The sequence below is a fragment of the Neodiprion pinetum genome, chromosome 5 (assembly GCF_021155775.2).
Source record: "Neodiprion pinetum isolate iyNeoPine1 chromosome 5, iyNeoPine1.2, whole genome shotgun sequence".
In the NCBI taxonomy this organism is placed as follows: domain Eukaryota; kingdom Metazoa; phylum Arthropoda; class Insecta; order Hymenoptera; family Diprionidae; genus Neodiprion; species Neodiprion pinetum.
Genome location: NC_060236.1, coordinates 4,531,796 through 4,547,075, shown reverse-complemented (window position 1 = coordinate 4,547,075; position 15,280 = coordinate 4,531,796).

Below are 15,280 nucleotides of genomic sequence, written 5' to 3'. Positions count from 1 at the left end.
CCTACCGCGTTAATTATAATTAGTCGGCGTTGATTCGCCTCGCCAATTTCGTACAAATATAACCCGTCCACTCGGCTTCTTTTCGCGAGTATCTTATCTTCAGCGACTTCAGCAGCGAGACTCGACTCTCCTTTTGCCGGCGGCCGGGAAAAGGGTGCAGGGTAAATAGAGGAAAGCGTGACTCGAGTTTGGGGAATGAGGGGAGTTGGAAAAAGGTCGAGACGACGAAGCTGCGTTAGGGAAGCATTTGCATGACGTCAGTCCTGTTTTCCTCGCCGTCTCGCCTTGCTTTTCGCTCATTCTAATTACCCCAAGTATTCGGACCCTTTTCCCTACCGCCGATAGATCGTTAACACGCCCTCTATAAAGGGCCAAAGACCGTTGTTCTCCACGTTTGGGTGTCAAGGTGCGCCGAGCCTCGGTTAGCCGGAACAAAGAGACCCGGAGCTAACAGACACTCGAGATATTTCAGGCTGCGCGACTCAGCCAGCGATTAAAACTACATGTATAGACGCAGAAAAAGAAGCTGATTAAATTGCCTCGAACCGAATTCCCCCAAGTTCAGAATCTCAATTTATTTCATCAATTTTCTTTTGCGTCTCCCGACTTCCAACCGTCTTTTTCCTGCAATTTACTTTCGCTCTCCCTTTTCCCTTTCCTCTGTACAACACAATACATACATAATATATATCTATATATATATACATATATATACACGATGGGGTCTATCCAATTTTGATCGTACACGAGAAAAGTTTGTCCTTGGTACCTGTATTCATGGTTATAAATGAATTCCACGGTGTGGCGATTTTGGTACATACCTATATATATATATATATATATATATACACCAGTATATGTATATAAAAATATTTTTACGTTTGAGGAGAATCTCCGTGATATCCTCACGATTCTCATTTAACCGCCACTCGATTCAACGGCCAAAATTGTTCGCGGCCAAAATGATCGCAAGGGAATTCCTAACCCGGGTCCTGCAAGCTCTGCCGTAAAAATCCACGGTCACGAGCGCGTCGGGACGAGTTGTCATATCGATATACAAACGTGCAAAAGAAGAAGAAGAAGAAGAAGAAACAGAAAAAATCTCTCGTTCACCCAAAGATCGAAATTATTTTATCCACGTCTGACGTCCAGGAACTCGAAAATTACTTTGAATAATCGGTTTCAAGAGCCTCTTCCGATTCAACGATCGGAATCGGAGGAATCCTCTCGACTCGAAACACTGTGCAAAAGTCTAATAATATATTCATGCCCATCAGCCCCCGCGCATTTAATCGGCAAAAAGTACGCTTATTACTATAACTATTGTTATTGTTTTTGTTGTTATTATTATACGGTTAGAGATCCTCTTTCCATCCCTGTGATATATCTCTGGAAAGAGAGCGGGGGGTTGATAACCACAATTTCAGCTCGCGGAGCTCTCCCGTTGTTGGTTATAATTGAATACGATGACGACGGGTTACAATTGCACAAACACAGAGAGCTACGCAAGGGTTGAAGGTTCGTGCTTCGGTCAGCGTCTAGAACTGGGTGTAAAGGAAGTCCGCAGACATCGAGGGTCCCGTTTTTCGGTATAAACCTACGCACGGAGTCCCGGAAGCTGCCGGAAGTTTCAATACCCTCAAGCCTGAGGTGGACTGAAACTGTTTCGAACGACGTGACCTGACCTGGAAATAACTTGACCTCAATTTATACACGGTATGAATCAAACATTCTCGATTATACGCGCGCTTCCTGATCTCGGACATGAAAGGAGGAAATGAATATTACCGTCAAGACGTGATTTTTTTTTTTTTTTTTTAATTTCATTTCTACAATTGTCCCAACTCTTGAACGGTACCCTGAATTTTTTCAGATTTTCTATTCCACTGCTCAATTATTTGTAAATACATAAAGTAATTTTGGAAAGGACGTTTTTTGAAGTTCTCAAAAAATTCTCAGAGACTGTATTTTATATTCCTATTTTTGATCCATTCTTTTTCAGCACTTTCAATTTTTTTCGGTCAGCTAAAAGATTGTTTGAACGGTTTGAAAATTACCGAGAAATTCTCTAAACTTCTATTTTACACTCAGAACACTTCTAGATGGCTTCTGTTATGGAGAGATTTTTGTCTGGTTTTTTAGCCCGTTCGGCTTCTTTTTATCAATTTTATAATGAAACCGGTCTAGAAATGTTTTAAGTGAAATATAGAGTTTGGAAATTTGCACACCGTTTGAGGAATATTTTATTTGATGAAAACGTTTAGTTTGAAAAATAATAAAGAATTTTCAGTTTATCCGTTTTTTTTTTTTTTTTTGTTTTTTTTTGTTGAGAATTTTAAAATGGTCATTTTCGAGATCATTTTACATATTCGTAAATAATTAACCTGTTTAATAAAAAATTTCGAAAACTTTCAAAAATGACGAGGATCAGACGTTGTTTGTGTTCGCATGGAATTGATCCAATGAAGTTTTTGAATCCATGAAATAGCCCGAAGTCTTATCTGGAACTTGACTTTGATTTCTCGAACCCATGTAAAGTCACATTAATCATAATCTTCCAAATCTAAAAAGTCGTTCTAAGATTTTTTAACCCTGCACAAATTAAGTCACCGATCTAAGACTTTGGGAAATATTTACAAGCTTATCCGTATAATCCGTCAAAGTGATTCGACGTCTTCGAGTTTAGTGGTCGGATGTGCCAACCTACCAACCTGTAACCACTGACCGGAACACGGAGCTTGAGCCACGTGAATTGCCCTGATCCTGGAATTCGTTTCCTCGAATGAGAAAGGTCGGAAATAATCTGACCTCCGAGGATGCGGTTATGTTCAATATAAATGCCCAGAGATAGAGGTGATCCACGTGTTCGCGTCGATCAGGGTCTGAGTCTAACCTCACGCGTAATGAAACCTAACTCAACTGGCTGAATATTGAATTTTCTTCGACACATGTGCGTGTAATATACGCAGACACGTGTTTGCCAAAATTGTGTGGGAATCTCTTCTATCCGCTTATCTCGCAAGTCTGCCGAATTTACCGACCCAATCAAATACTCGAGGTGAATAAGAATTCGGTTTGAAAAGATTTCTCGCGAAAAGGAATTCGGTAAGAACATCTCTCAAGGCAAGCTTCTCTGTCTTATTTTATTTTATTGTATTTTTTTTTTTTTATGGAATGTTAAATTTGCGTGCATTTCTACAAGCGATCATTCTTTGAAATCGGATTACTATTTTCGTAGTTTTCTTGCGTCGTACAAGCAACGAGTTCTAGCCCTAATAGCCAATAGGGAAGGTGACCCGTTACTCCAAACCCTTTTAAACGTATTCCATCGTCTCGGAGAATTCGATTTTCTAGCAGACGGTATAATCAAAGAACAGAACAAAGAACACTTTTAACACACGTTCGTTGATGAATTTCAATGGCATTCGTTTTCTGTTGGACCTCGTGAAATCGACATCCGTATGAAAAGTGAAGGGAATGAAACTGGAAAATTGTAACCGAGAAAAGTTTCCAGATGAGATACGAGGGGGGAGGAAAATTCCGAAAAGAACAAAGCAAATTTGTGTGCACAACAGAATTTGCAGAACTGCACTACTGACAGGAAAAAGGCAAAGAACGCGACACATCAAAGAGAATCATCCCATCATCCGTGACATTTCTATTTCAAAAGCGATACGGTATTTGCTCGGAATGCACTTTGACACACACCACCCGATACTCATCGAAAATACATTTACCCTGTCTTACTTTGGCTCGAGGGTTTCGAACACGAGAGCTTTCCGAGTTCAAAGGTCGGCTGTCATGGGCTGAAACCGCGTCTATTTCCTCATTTCCCGGCTCCGAGGATTTACTCAAAGGTCAATCCGTTATAATTATAGTTGTGCGAATGAAAATAGCTCGGTCGATGACGGCAGTTTAATATAAAATCTGAAAATAGAGCTTTGCTGCAGATCTGCTGCTGCACGGACGTTGAGGGTTAGATCAATTTGAGGTGGGGTTGAAATTCCGTATTTTAACAGTTACGGAAGTGCCAATTCTGAATGTTTTGATCGCGAAACTTGAAGTAAAGAAATCAACACTGAGACAAGCTTTTAGTTCCGGTTATCGCTCGGTCCTTAACTATTTTCATTTTTTACCACAATCGAAACATGTAGTTCTAGGTAGAAAATGAAAATTAGTTTTCTAGCTGTTATCGGAAACTCTGGTATCCGTTACTATTCTTTCTCATTACGATCACTGTTGCTACATTTTCTTGCAAGAATAAATTGACGTTAAAGCCTTGTTTAACTAAAACAGTAGAGTAAACCTCAGAAACTGATTTTGCGTTGCAATAACCAAAAAAAGGATCGACGATATCGCAAAATGGTTACGCCTACCTCGTTTTTCGTAATTCCAACAATATTCAAACAGTTTTTTTAACGACACCTGTTTTACTGAATTTTTCTAGTTACTGAAACAAATGAAATTTTTCTCAGTGAAACTTTGACGAAACGCCAAAGTTCTGAAAGTCTTTGTGAGTATATTTTGATATGCGAAATTTTACTCTATCGAAACGTTATTTTTCTGAACTCTCCTCTATCGTAATTTGAATTTTCGTAATCTTGCACTTCGAAACTCTGATCCGTCGTGTTTCCGACGATTCGAAACTTTGTTGTTTCTTCAAAGTTTGATTTTTCTACTTCAAATTTCGCCACCAAATAATTCGGCACTTCAACCCCGCCCCTGGAATATCGGATTCTTTCAACTAGTAACCCGATAGCTGTAGAATCTTTTCTTCGAATGAAATCGATACTTCTGACCGAATACATTTCCAAAACAATAAACTAGCGTGTGATTATCAAATGTGCAAAAACTTTCCTGCAATACCAAAGGTACTTGGCCAGATTTAAGTACAGAGTAAACCGGAGATCTTTCCGTGTGAAGGAGTAATTTTAACCTGCGAATGAATAGCACAAGGAGAGAGGCAAACGATTATGAAAAAAAAAATTTACGAACTCAGTTTGTTCTTCTGCTGTAACACTTCAAGCACTATACTTTTTTTTTTTGGTTTTGTTTTAACACACGTGAAGCAACGCGCGATTTGTCCGAGGTCCTTTTCACGGTGAATCTTCGCTCCCGGCATTGGTTTTCCACCCACCACCGTCGGGGCCATTACCTAAATGGATTTCTTCGTGAATAAGAAAATAAAAGAACAGCGAGTCTGCGAGTGAATGGAGAACAAAAAAAAAAAAAATTAATATTACGATCCCTGATGCGTAAAAATGACAAAACAAATTATAATCGTTGTCTTTTTATTTTTTTTCTTCTTCTTTTTTCCTCTCACTTTCAACCCACATGGAAATGAATTCCCATAAATCCCCGAGGAAATCAACCCAAGTTCAACAACCACCGATGTATAATTATCTGTAAAAACATCTCGTCGGCGGATTTTTATCCCTGCATGGTTGTAAAATAAATTTTTATTTTTTTTTTCTATCATTTTACTTTGCCCTCTTCTTCGTACGCAGAATAATACGAATCCATACACGGCTTTCTTTCAGCCTTACGCTACTCTTTCTATACGCTGCAGGAAAGTAACAACAAACTTATGGCTCACTCGGCCGAATATGCGATGTACTGGGTCGTAAACGAGGGGATATATTGCACGGAATAAAAAGCGTACAGTACGTTTGCAAAAGCATCGGAACAGCGAAAGATGTCGCAAAATAAATGGATTCCCGTAAGTTTACTGCAAAAAGAATTTCCTGTTTATTTATTACCATATAAGGTAATCCCTGCACCATAAATTACATTGTTTCAATAAACGTTGCATCTTCGTGTCATCTGAATTTTTTTTGCAATCTATATAATATTGAAGTCTGCCCTTCGATGACGCGTTTCAGAGCTTTATAGATTTTAATTACGATAAGCTTTTCTTTTTATGCGCTTTTGACAACTTCGGCTAGGATTATTTCATCACTGTCGGCTGAGTGCTTTTCTACATTTTGCAATACATGCAATTTTTTTTCAATGCATATTTTTCGCGAAGTATATTTTTGCCGAAACGTATTTCGTCACGAATATTCGTCACTTGACGCAGGAATCGAATGAAATGTACGCGGATATATCATTTGGCGTTTTTCATCGATCCGTTAATTTCGCTAGTATATTCAACCTGATTACGAGTATATCGTTTACGCGAAAAAACGCATCTCCAATTGGAAAAATAACTTGTTTATTTAACGAGAAAGCAAACGGCAGACCGATTATCGAAGGAAATTAATCACTTTGGGGTGATTTTTTGCACGGAGATTCGAGGAAAAAATGGCTCATTTTGTCTCGCCACATTTAGTAACGACTTGAATCGGGATTAAGTCAGCTGACACGCAGAATTCGCGGCGAGAAAAATTCAGTTAAATAGGCATCGTTAATCAGAATTTTATCGAACCCTTGACGATATGGAAATTGTTTGAATGCGTCACCGCGCCGATCTCGATTACAGCGAATTTCTCTCCGTTGAATATTGAATAACATGCGGTGGAATTTTTGCAAAATTCTTACCGACGACGACGAGGAAAGCCTGAGGTTTAATGGCGGGGATTAGGCGGATGCTTTTTCGGAGTAGCGTAAGAGGGTTTCAAGTTCCGGCGTCAAAAAAATGACTCGCCGTCATTCAACCTCCGAAAATTCGGTTCTTAGTTTACGACGCGACGCACGGTGTGAAAAGTGATCCAGGCGTATGAGAGAAAGACGCGAATAACGGAAGGGTTCGGAAATTTAGTATCAACACAGAGAAAGGGATCATTATTTACGATAGTAGATATTGGCCGGGGTTGAAATTCCGAATTTGAAAAGTTCTGTGATCGCCAAATTCCAAATTTTTTGGCGGTGAAACTCGAAGTGAAGAAAAAGAACACTTTTACGAAACACCAAAGTTTCGAATGGTCCGAAACCTGATGTTCAAAGTTCCGAAAGGACAAAATGCGGAAAGGGTGTAACTCCAAGTCAAAGTTCGGAAGTGCGAGAATGAGAAAATTTCACAATCCGAAACATCGAAATTCCGAATGATCGAAGATTTTCAGTTCCGTGAATTTCTGGCTTGGTGAAATTTCACCACTTTGATCTTTCTTGTTTTGGATTTTCGATATTTTTACGTTCGGAATTCTGGTAATTTTGATTTTCCATTTTTCTGAATTTCACTCTATCGAAACTTGAATTTTCCGTCGTGTTTCCGACCATTCGAAACTTCGTTGTTTCTCCAAAGTTTGATTTCTTTACCCCAAGTTTTGCCACCACATAATTCGGAATCAGGGGCTATCGGAACTTTACAAATTCCGAACATCAACTCCGCCCCCAACTATTGCAGATAAGGGAGGGAGAAAACCGGGGATTTAAATTTGCCGATTGCAATCGAATTATAGGTATGCGTGATACCACAGTCAGTTTGGTGATTGAGTATCTGCAACATTGTAATTAACGTTCATATCTCCATTCATCGTTACTCAAAGTTTGTACATCCACGCATATATATGCAAATGTTAGCCACAGTTTTAAACCGATGTTGCGGGATCAGTTCACGTAAAACGATCATGCAAACTTTTACCGTGCATCGTATAAAACCTGACCTTTCCCAACAGTTTTGCCTATTATCTTGTTCCCTTGTTTTTTTTTTTTTTTTTTTTCATTGTTGTTTTTATTCCTCGTTTTGATAAGAGTGGAAGAATCACGAGGCGGGGTTCTTCGCTTATCTAAAACTGCGAATGAAATGTATATAGTGGCCATTGGAAAACCGTTAGAGAAGCGTATAAACGCCTATCTCGCGGTGCTCCAGCGGAGTTCTCCAGCCGTTTCGGGGGAGAATATTTTTACCTCCTTCGTTCACCGCCCTCTTTGCGAACACTGAAACCGTCGCTTTGTCAACCTGCCAAGAGAGAAAGGCACCCGGATGAAACGCGATATTGCACCGCCAATATCAGCTCTTAATCCTAACCTATGGTTATAGTGCACCCTCTGGGTACGTACGTATAAGCGACGAAACGAAGGCGCAAATCATCCGGAAAAAACGAATTTCACACACAGAGAGCTTCGCATCTCGGTTCGAGGTGGAGGTGATCTTTCGAGCCATCGAGTAAATCAGATAACGGACACTGAGAGAAATTTTTATTTCCGGTTACCGCTCGGTCCTTGACTATTTTCATTTTTTACCACAATCGGAAAATATACTTCTAGGTAGAAAATGAAAATTAGTTTTCTTTTAACGGTACCTGTTTTCCTGAATTTTTCTAGTCACTGTAAACAAGTGGAATATTTCTCGGTGTATGATTGCAGTGTGCGAAAAAGTGACAAAGCAGAGATTCAAAAAATATCACAGGTGGGAATAATCTTACTGGATTTGATTATAAAACCTCTCGTGATACGAAGTCAAAAATTAAAGCACTGATATTAACTGTAAAAATTTCGTACAGTTGACAAAAACATAGTAACCATATCATTCAATCATTTTTTCATCAAGAAATTTATATTCTTTGACGTTTTCTTGTCGTGAATAATTGTCGAGTACGTTTTATCCATTCGTTTTACGAATTCGCCAAAAATCGACGGAGCTAGATTTCAGACAATAATTACGCGTTTCTCGCTGAATCATACAAACATTATCATTTGTAAATTGTCAAAATTTCACGAGTCGAAGTTTGTTTGTTTTTTTATTTCACTTATTCACGAACGGAAGGAAAAATCTTTCGTACATGATTATCAGGGCGGATTAATTCACGAATCGAATGAGTTATTTTTGGTTGAAATCTGCCAGATTCTACAAACAAAAAAAAAAATCAGAAATTTTTAAAATTACAGTTATTTCTGATATTAATTTGATTAGCAACCTCTTGAACCTTTGTTTCGCGATTTCTTTCGATCGGACGGTTCGTCGGTCAGATTGTGAACTCGGTTAATTCCTAATTGGCTCGTTTTCAAACATCAATACCATTTTCCTGATTGGAAATGAAAGGCGCGGCGACTGGCACAATTACGAGGCGGGAGACGAATCAGGCACTTCGTAGCAAGCACTCAACAGCAAAGTGGTAGGAATAGCTCGTCCGCAGAGTTCCCGGCGTTAATTCCCGCAGAGCTTTTCCCGAGCTTCTGCACCACTCGAAAACTGTAACTGTATATGCGGTTCGTTGGAAACAGCAAGGCAATTAATTGTTCACGTCAATTCATGACTTGCAATTAGGGCTGCTTTTTTTTGTTGACCGCAAACCGATCGTAATTATTAATATAGCAAGAACGATGAAAGTTCAGGTCAAGAAGCGCGGATTCAACGACCGGAAAAAGCAATTATATAATGTACGGAAATACTAAGAGAATGGTAAAATTCTGCTCTTTTCGTTTCAATGAAAATTGGTAAATCTCATTCCGGAATCACTCGCCGGTGCGATGAAGGCTCGTTTTATTAGACGAAAAAACGAGATACAAATAACAGAATCATATCAACGATCATATTTTTATCATCATCTTAAATATGGTACGGAAATATTACAGTTTCACTCAATTTTATAATCCGAACGGAGAAGCCGATTAAATTGCGAAGCTCAAAATTTTCCGAAAAATGACAATAAGTAACGTTTCCGTTTATTCGTGTTTTTTTTTTTTTTTCTCAATAGTTTGTTCACAACATTTTTATAACCAGTTGATGTTATTATAATTCGCAACGATGTTCCTGTTCGTAGAAAACTTTTTACATGCATTTTTTTCCTGACTTCTCTAACTCTCTTCATTTTTAGAAATACAGGAATTGTTCAGTATCGCAAAAAAATGGTGGCCAGTTCCGGTTACAATCTGGCAGAAAATTTCAAACCTTACAATTCGGGCTGATATTATTACAGTCCGTGCAAGTTAATTATTCTCAGAATGGCCGATATTAGGATAAGATTTAACCGGAGAATTTGATTGGGATAGACAAACATCACATTTGTATAATCTTCCAGACTTCTCCGACTCCACGAATGTTAAGGAAGTTTTAACGGCGTTACGCAGCTAGTCAAAATTCATTTTCAACGATCGTCCGACTAGCGTGTTGGGGTATTCAGAGTTTGGCAACGTCGCGTCGTGTTATTGTAAAAGCTCTGTACATTCGCTCTGTGTACTTTCAAGATCCGTTTTTCTCATTTCTAACCGAAAAGTTAGTCCAATACAGCGATTTCATGTTTTACGCACGCGATTCGCTGTTGCCACGTCGCAACGTGTTACGGCCCGCACATCTGGATACAACCTCAGACGTGTACACATTTTTTAAAATAATTTTTCCCAATACCATGGAAATGGTGAGTGATTCTAAAACATCTTTATCGATTATTGTTAGACTTGCTTCTACTGCCGCAGAAAAATTTCAACGAAATTTCAATGTCACTTCGTTGCAAATTTAATCGATAACTTGAATTCTCGTCCGTTCCTCCGTAAGAATACGTGTAAAACGAGCAAAGACGTATTTGCTTGTATCTCACAAACAATCCCGTGAACCGGAAACAAAAATGTCATCCGGCGATTGAATAAAGTAAATCTATCGAATTGCCAAATTTTCTCGAAAACCGAATGTTAATTCTCGTACGGTTGGAACGCCCTTGAGGGATGCTTCGTTGTTTAGATACCTATGCAAAAATTTCGCTAAAGGTGAAGTTGGCAGTTTCGGAAAGGCGTATAAACCGTATTCAAGTGACCACTGACTGCACTGCCCAGGGCGAGAGTGTCGATCCGAGATAACCAGCGGACTATGGACTTACCTTTGGGACACGATGCTCTCAGACTATCTGCAAAATGGCCGAGGAATTATCGGCTATTCGCCGTTCAAGGGATGGATGTAATCCGGCAAAACGGACAGGGAATATGGCTGCGATACATCCTTTGTATCGCGTGTGCACGCGTGTGTCTGTATGGATGTGTAGAAATATAATACGTGTGGGTGTGCGTGGGTGTAACCGAGAACGACGCCGACGCCTCGCGGGTCTCTAATCTACGGAGACGTCGCTCGGAGTCACATAATACCGACGAAGGAACAAAAGGACGCCGCGAGTCTTCAATCGAAACCCATTTTACGCCCCCGATGTACGTTGCCCTTAAAAACGGTGACTGGACTTGATGACCCGTGTAAAAAGTAACCCACGCAACAATAATTCGTCGTAAAAATAACTTGAAGAAAAATAATCCACGGACGGGAGTGACTCGCGAAATAGAACCCAAGACAAAAATAATTCGTACAAAAATACTCCGGGACAAAAATAATCCGGGGCAAAAATGTTAACCCACACAAGAAAAAAAAAAAAAAACCCTTGACAAAAATAACCCAAGACAAGAATAATCCCCGATGAAAATAACCGTAGAGAAAAGTAACCCAAAACATCAATAACCCAAACAAAAAATACCCCGAGACAAAAATAATTCATGACGAGAAAGTGAGAAAAAATTAACAAAACGTTAAATTACATTGAATTAAATCTCACGTGTGATATTTTTGTCATGGGTTACGTTTTTTGGGTTATTATGTCCGAGTGATTGGATCCCTTAAAAACTGAATAATCTTCAACCCTCGGTCCGTGCAGCGGTGAAGCAACGAGAAAGAAAGAAAGGAAAAATGTAAAGAAAGCACCGCTTTTCAATACCTTGAAAAGTCTTTCAACAAAAATTAATCACTCGGCTAACTTTGGGAATAATTATTTCGTTGAATAATCACCTCGAGCAGCTGTAATAATTTTTTACACGGCGTATAAAATATTTTCGAGGATAATCCCGCCGACGAATTTCTCGGATTCTTCTTCGAAAACTTTTTCATTCTTTGGTTCTTTCGTACCTCGAGAAGTTTTTATACGCCAGTCGCGTCGACGAAGTGTGAAGGATTGTTATATCTAGTTTGCTAGAATCTGCGAGATTACAAGTTGGACAGAAGAATTTATACACGAGGAAGATTTTCCCTTTGAGAATGATTACATCCGGCAAGGATCCAGAGCTCAGTTTACCTTTTCAGAAATTACCGTGTCACAGGCAAGCATCCTGCAGCTCTGATCCTGCTTTTACTTCTTTGAGATGAATTCTGTCAAAGAAACGTTACACAGACGTAACCAAGCCTGCGGGAGACGAGATGTCCGAAGGGATCCTTATTCCTTCAGGATCAAACGCCGTCAAATTTTTTTTTACACGCTGCGTCGTCATCTTTCTCCCCGGCGTTGAAAAATAAGATGGTAAAAGATCCGAAAGCGGTGTATAAAGTAACGGTGTTTCCTTCAGTTTGTCTTCCGGAAGCTCGAAAGCACCGTCGTGTCGCGTACGTGTTGCCTACTCAAAATTTTTATCGCCGCCGTCTATTCCAGTAAATAAAAGTCACTCCTGTGAATTGGTAGCTACGTCTACATATAAGGCAATAAAGAAACTGTAGGCGTATATCAAGTGGATGGTTAAACGACGCAGAGATACAATTTACATCTACTGCAATAATATTCCGCGCGTCATTGATATGTAACCTGATATATCCCGTAAAGAGGGTTAAAAACAAAAAAAAATTTTTTCAAATTATAGCGTGCTTATTTTTCCAACGCACGCGGTGAAGAAAATCAACGTCGCAAACAATATTCAGGTTCGGTTCGGCGAGTTTCGAGCTTACTTCAAAAAGTTACCAGGCATAAATCATTTAGCGATCCTTATTCATCAGCAGCAGCAACGGCAAATATGTTTTTTAAGAAAAGAAAAAAAACCGGTCCATCGTCCTTTAGAATTTTCCTGATATCTGGGTTATCGGCAAGCGTATTGTAAAAGCTCCCGTCTGTACGACGTGCGTAACGCGATCCTCCGATATTTTATTCAGCACACTTCGCATGCCTTATCGAACGTACAGAGGCGATGCCTGAATGCGGGACGAAGATGTCTTTATTTCTTTTCATCCCTTACCGAAACCCCTCGACGCTTCGAAAATGTTGCTGCACAAATATCCCGCGGATTCTAAGATCAAACATGTTCGTCCAATTATTTGTTCACTTATTCATTTATTTATTTATTCTCGACCGTTGTTTCATCTTGCTTCGAATTCGAGTATAAATATGTATTTGCATTTTATCATACGAGGGATGAAAATTTTACGCCTCGATTCCATTCCCTCCTTAAATATTGGCCACCGTTTAACCTTACGCGGTGAAGTTAAATCGGCACCGGATTTTATTTCGTTTTGGACGATTGCCAGGCGCACAGAGTTTTGCAATAATCCCATATTGCACGTATGCGATTTCGAACTAGATTTCAGACCTAGCTCTCAAATATACAGCGGCAAGACGAACTCGGCGCACAACCTGTTGCTAACTTTAGGTCAAGATTTCACACGACGCAAGCTTTCGCGTAAAAGTTTGCTCTCCGATTCTTTGCCGAAGATAGAAGCCGAATGCGAATCGGCCCCAAATCGCCCGGGAGATTAAAGGTCGGTCCCAATTGTCCGCTTTTGAATTTTCGCTGGAAAAAACGTCGGGGCGAAGATCGATTTGGAGATAAGTTTTAAAAAAATTCGACACACGCTAAATCGCAGAATAATCTCGCGAGTTGTTGAAAATTTTCAACCAAATCAGGCTCAAAGTCGTGAAAATATAATTTATCGCCGTCGAAGATAATCGCCATTTTGTTTACGATACGCAAATCGGTGTTCGATTGAAAAGTAATAAAAACAAAAGAAAATCGCGCAGTGTTAATCGATTTTAAGTATCAGCAATTGGTCTGGATACAATATATTATTGCCAATGAATTATCACGAGAAATATTTATGCAGTTGAAAAATAGCGCGACTGTGGGATTATCTTTTGTTTTTCCTATCTGACTGGAAAATTTATCGTCATGCTCCTACTACTTACGACTAGATAAACGGTCGAAGTCTCTCAGTTTCGCGATTTTCACTGGTAAAAATTAATAACAGCGTGCGCTGTGATTCGTTGAATTTGATTTCGCGAGGATACCGAGGATCAGTTCCGATCACTTTAAACCACTTATACAAACACTTTTGATTTCATGAGGAAACTTCTGTCTGTGACACGGGGATGCTGGCGCTCACGCGACTGGGCTTCTAGGACTAAAATCAGGGGTTCCAGCCAGGGCAGGTCTGCGCAATCGCACTTCCAACGTACCCAACAACTACGTAGATGAACCTGCCGAGTACACGTACCTCGACTTTACGCATAAATTTTAAACAACCGACAAAATTTCTCTCCGAATTTTCAAATCGCGTAAGAATTATCGGCAATTGGGGATGAAGGATCAATCGGGAATGAAAAAATATATACACCTTGAAACGATGGATTTTCCAAGTTGCCGGTATATGGAACTGGGATGAGAACGAAGGAAAACGAAAAACTCGATGGAAACTGTGTTTTTTTTTTTTTTGGTTTCTTTTTTACGGCACGGAATTTTTCGCACGAGAAAATCGGGGTACAAGCGAATACAAACCGAAGTTATCGGGGAGTTTTAAGGGTGCCGGGAAAACCGCGGCGGGCATTTCGTCCCTTGAATTTCAATTGACCCGCGAGGCTTGATTGAATAGTATTTGCTTGGGTCCGGGATCTGGAAATTCTTCGGCTGTGTAAAAAGCTTTCCGGAAAAAGAGATCGAGTTTCCAGTCATTTACTCTTTCGTTTGACTTCGAGGATGAAAACACGTGTACAAGTATACGTTGTGCGGTTCGTTATTGATACTTCCAGTTTCTCTGCTTTCGGAGGAAAATCGAAGTCAGTGTAATCACACCGAGAGTAAAAAGTCGCGTTTTTACCAGTTCTTCGCGTTTTGAAGATTAGAGAATCATCTCCGATTATTTTCAGATCGACGTCTGTATGCGTGCGTGTGTGATCAATTTTTTGGATGACGATATCTCGATTACGAGATTTTCATCTCAATCTACGCGGCTTTCACAAACTCAGAATTGATTAATTTTTTCACTTTGATCGATTCGGTACTTTTTCAATTATTTGAATATCAAAATTCCAAAGAATAAAATTAAAATTGTGATATCCTACGAACGGATGAACGGATTTAAACGAAAATTGATATTCAAGAGTATTTTAGGTCGCTGATAACGAATCTGAGGTCAGATTTGAAAAATTCAAAATGGCGAGTAAAAAACCATTAAAAACATTTGTATTTCGGTAGAAATTCATAAGCTGAGTTTTTTTTCTTTTTTCTTGATCACCGATATCAAATTGAAAGTCAGACTTGCAAAATTTTGTAACGGCGGATCCATTACAGTGGTTCGAAATTAAAAAAAAAATCTTCGTACTTTCACGTAATACGT